Source organism: Bos indicus, chromosome 7 (assembly GCF_029378745.1).
Source record: "Bos indicus isolate NIAB-ARS_2022 breed Sahiwal x Tharparkar chromosome 7, NIAB-ARS_B.indTharparkar_mat_pri_1.0, whole genome shotgun sequence".
In the NCBI taxonomy this organism is placed as follows: Eukaryota; Metazoa; Chordata; class Mammalia; order Artiodactyla; family Bovidae; genus Bos; species Bos indicus.
Genome location: NC_091766.1, coordinates 82,683,443 through 82,688,769, shown reverse-complemented (window position 1 = coordinate 82,688,769; position 5,327 = coordinate 82,683,443).

Sequence of the window (5,327 nt, the reverse complement as noted above, 5' to 3'; positions counted from 1 at the left end):
TGGTATTTGTCAAACTTCTACACTCTAAAGCTACTCTTTTTCACCTTTTCCATACAGTACTCTTGGCCAGGAAGTTAATTCCGATGTGCAATCCAAACTAACAGAGTAGGGAGTTACGTTCTATTTCCTTGAGGACAGAATATCTACATAAATTATGTGGAATTCTTTTTGGATGAACAATTTATCTTTTTATCCAATTTATTTTTTTTAACCAATCCTATTTTTGTATAGCCATTTTCAGTCATAAATATTTATTTTATACTTTGGGTTATTATCAAATACAACTGTATTTACTTTGTTGCTCAAATCATTTCAGCTTTGGCTGGGCCATTGGGAGAGTTTTCAGTTGGCTCCTGTATTTCTTTGACATTCTCCATCATTGTGGCCTTTTTAGGGTCTTTTTGTTTTGTTGTTTTTGCTTTTTTTTTTTTTTTTTCCGAGAGCTTCCTTACTTTCTGGCACTGTAAGATGCTCCAGGGTCATTTTATATATTTCTTGCTCTAGTCCTAGAATTAGATGTTCCTCCAAGGAGTGCTGGTTTCTTTTATTGCAGAATGGTAAAACACAAAACAAAACAGCAAGATCTGAATTCCTAGGTGCTTAACATTTTACGAAGCCCTGTTGGTAATTTATAATCAGTTTTTCCTGAAAAAAATGAGCAACTTTCCTGAACATTTTCCAGGTGACACATTTACACATGATAAAATCTGAAGAACATCTGGGATTTTTAGCCTGGCATTCCTGTCAATGGCAATCCAGGTATACAATAGAAAATGTACCCAAGCTAGGCAAAGAACACTTTTCATAACCTTTTTTCGTGTATGTGATGTGAGTCAGATATGAAAGAGAAACTGACTTGAATGTAATGTTATTTATGTTACATTATAAACAATGGATGGCATCACCAACTCATGAATTTGAGCAAGCTCTGGGAGATGGTGAAAGACAGGGAAGCCTGGCGTGCTGCAGTGCATGGGGTCACAGAGTATTGGACATGACTGACTGACCGAACTATAACATGTTACTTACATTATATCACACTTTCCAAAAGTCACGTTGGTAAAACAGAAAGGAAAACGTGTTGGTCCCCTGCCCTACCTGCCTGCCTCAGAACCCTAAAGTCATTTTAAAAATTTCTTCTAAGAACTTAAAAAATGATTTTTTTAAGGTAAAGTTGGACTAGGCCAAGTGGATATTTTACTAAAACATTCCACTGGAGTCTTGGAGGAAAAAAGGGAGGTACTTCTTCCAGTTATGGGAGCACTAATGCAAACTAGTTTGGTATTTGGTTGATTCGTTTTGAGTTTAATACAGCAGGACCTCATTCTAGCCCTGCCCTGTGCTGGGTTGGTAATTCTGCTCCCTTCATTTTGGCCATTCCAGTGTTTTCCACATCTGCCCTCCCCACTCCATCCTTCTTTCTATACCTGGGGCTTATCTTCAGTCTTCATATGCATCTTGCTCCCACTTACACTTAACTCTCCCCTTAACTCTTCAGTTTTTGGTCAGTTCTCAAGACCATGATTTAAGCCTATACTATTTCAGACTCTTACTGAGCTTTTGAAACACAACCTAAGAAATGATGAATTACTCAACTACATGTGGTATATTAAGCCTACATTTGGGAGTTCTATAATCTTGCCAAAGATTTTAAGAAAACTGTAACCTGTGTTCTCATCTTTTCCTCTCTCCTGAGACAATATATGTGAATTAACATATATCTCTTCTCATTTTCTCTCTTTCTTTTTCTCATCATAGTATCATTTAATCCAAGATTGTACCCAAACCAAGGCTGTTTACACAAAATCCCTGAGAGGGGATTGTTTACCACCTACTCAAACATCGTCATTGCTTGGAACTCATTTCTTTGTGAAGTTTGCTGTTTCAATTTTGGACAGATCAGTTTATGGAAAACTGTCCTTCATATTGAACTGAAATTTATCTTATCATCTGTACCCATCATTCCTAGAATCAAATGAGGCACTATATGTAGAAACTTTTTAAGAAAGCAAAACCCTGAATAAATAAAAAGCATATTAATATCAATTCTACTATGTAGAGTTTGCAACTTTGACAAGCATTAATGTCTTATCCAAGCCATGGGAATGTGAATGTGAGAATATGGCAAAGGATGCTCTGCACAGGTTTCTGAAAAGCTCCCTCCAATTTCACACTAATCCATTAATCACTGTTTTTTAAACTGTTCTATTTCAGCAATAAAAGACAAAGGCCAAGCTAAGCCAAGAGCTAGAAAACAGAAACAAAGTCAAAACAAGAAAAAAACGAACAAAACAGAACAGAACCCAAGACTGAAGCCCATCAGAAGCCAGAAAAAGTAGGAGGCAGTTGATATGACTGAATCATCTCTGCTGGCTAGGACACTTTGGTCTCTGAGATCAGCAGAGGCAGTGGTTTCTCTGCTCTCTGCTTCAGAAATATTTCTGCTTCTCTCCTCATGGTCAGAGAGATCTTCAGAGTACTTGAGAAATTGTTCCAATTTGAGCCCATCAAATAAGCAGCAGCACTGGTTTGGAAAAGAATCCCAATTGAAGGCTTGAGAAGATTTACTCTCCAAAGGTCATTTTGAAAGCTGTCCTTAAGGCTTGGTTGGGTGTGCTTTGCTTCCAAGCTGAGCTATGGATGAACTATCCTGCCAGCAGTCCTGGATTTGGGAGTCAAGAGAGGGCAAGAACAGAGCAGGGCAGGACTCCATGTCTGCTGGTGTCCACGAGACACATTTGGCAAGCACTCCCAAATCCAAACTTTTACAGAGCATCAGAAATCACTGGAAGCCATGGGGTATGTCAAAGACTGTAAAAAGATCACCTTGATCCAAATAACACAGAATCCTTGGATACACACGAGATGGCCTATGAGGGAATTTCAGGCTCATAAAACTTCCCAGGCACTTCTCACAGAGTGAGAAATTGGTTCAATATATAACATAAATGATTAAATATGAGTAACTTCTAGATCCTTTGGAACTGAAATTAGTAGTATATATCACTTAGAACATAAACTCAGAGTTCATGATAAAGTCTAGAATATGGCACATGACTTTCTACTGTGATAATTAGACCCTTATATCCAGAGATCTCATTTATTTTTATAGAGACAAAATCTCAATGTTTTCTTAATCTCATCATGATCTTTCCATAAATGTTAGCTTTGATAGCAATCTTAACTTTTGGATAAAAGCCCTAAACTAGCTGGAAAATTTCTAAGATATTTTTTGTACACACTACTGTTCACTGGAATGAATATAAATCTATAAAATGCTCTTGGCTAAAACAAAAGATCATGCTGATAAATTTTCTTTAAAGATTAATAATACAATAAATAGTGAAAACCCCACTTGGAATATTTAGCCAATGTGAGGAATTAAATCTTACATTGTGCCCTCCTCCTCAAACTGGAATATAATACAACAAGCCAAATTCCAAGTGGAAGCATATTAGTCATTCTTTTCTTTATTTTTTTTCTAACCTTAGGTAGGTATAATTGACAAATTGAAATTGTCACTGTATATTTAAGGTATACAGTGTGCTATTTTGATAAATATATACATTGTGAAATGATTACCATAATCAATCAAACTAATTAATATACCTATCATCTCATACTATTTTTTTTCCCTCCCTCTTTTGGAGAAGGCAATGGCACCCCACTCCAGTACTCTTGCCTGGAAAATCCCATGGATGGAGGAGCCTGGTGGGCTGCAGTCCATGGAGTCGCTAAGAGTTGGACACGACTGAGCGACTTCACTTTCACTCACTTGGTGAGAAAGATTAAGTCTACTCTTTTAGCTAATTTTAAGTGTACAATACAGTATTATTAACAATAGTTTCCATGCTGTACATTCAGTCTCCAGAGTGTATTCATCCTAAATAACTAAAGCTTTGTATCCTTTCATCATTTCCTTATTTTTCCCCATCCTCCATCCTCTGGTAACTACCAAACTACTCTCTGCTTTGGAGAGGTTGATTTTATAAAATTCCACATATAAGTGAGATCATGCAGTATTTATTTTTCTGTATCTGTCTTATTTCACTTAGCATAATGTCCTCCAGGTTTATCCATATTATTGCAAACAATAAGGATTTTCTTCCTTTTAAGAGTGTATGATATGTCTAGTTTGTGGAAGATTTTTATCCTAAAAGGGTGTTGAATCTTATCATCTTATCAAATGCTTTTCTGCATCTGTTGAGTGAATCATACAATTTTTTACTTAGGCATTATTGAATGCTAACTAAATGATACCATTTAGTACACAGAAAAATCGACTCTGTACAATTCAGAATAAAAATTAAGATTAGCCCTTCATTTGACCACAAAACTGAAGTGGCATTCTGTATATCATGTCCCAGGTCCATTTTAACTATCTCTATTTTGTGTTTTAAACAACAGAATATAGCGTGCTTAGTGATACTCTTCTTAAAGGAATTAAAACAAAGTCCTAGAATCAGCTTCATCTCTGCCTATTACTGCTGCTCAAGCATTGTAGTATGGATTTTGTCCAAGAAGATGAACTCCCTCTTTTCTCATAATACAGAGTATAACAGACACTCACCATTGAACTAGCTACTTAAAAATACTTTCCATGGAAGATGATGTAAAGAAAAACCTTTCATCATACCCACCTACTTGCAGCCTCACTTTTCTTTTTCTTTCAAATAAACCTCCCAAGAAGCTTGCCCTGAACGCCAAAAACTCCTGAAGTACATCCATTGACTCCTGAAGACAGAATTGGAGGGCAGGCCTTAAAGGTCACGTAGTTCAGCCACCCCTACAAACACTCTCACTTCCGAGCTTCTTCTGGGTTATGTCACCTCCCTTAGTTCCCAATGGGATGAGACATTTAAATTACAACAACTCATTCAGAAACACAAAGCAGCTGCTGATTTGAGTCGGCCTCAGCATTTGTGTTTGAGAGAGGGTCCTGGTTGTCTGGTTCACTCCCCAAAATTATTATAGATGATTCAGTTGGGTCACATGACACGGGGTTTAAAAAATAACAACCCTCTTATTGACACATGACCTAGAACTAAGACAGAGAGGACTTTCGTTCTTGTGATGAAATATTTGGCTCTATGGAAATGTCACTAGCTTTGTTTCCTTTCACGTGGGAAGCCAAGTTATATTTTCATATTAGGCTTATTTTCAACTGTGTCATCCTTGTGGTATCTCAATAAATTGGACCACTCAAAAGGTGCTTTCTGCTCAGCAAAAGTAAGCTACAAAATCATTTTCAAATAAGAGACTGTAAGAGTCATTGTCTCCGCTTTCCATGCCCTCCCTGGCTGCTGGCTTGGTGACCTGGGGCTTTT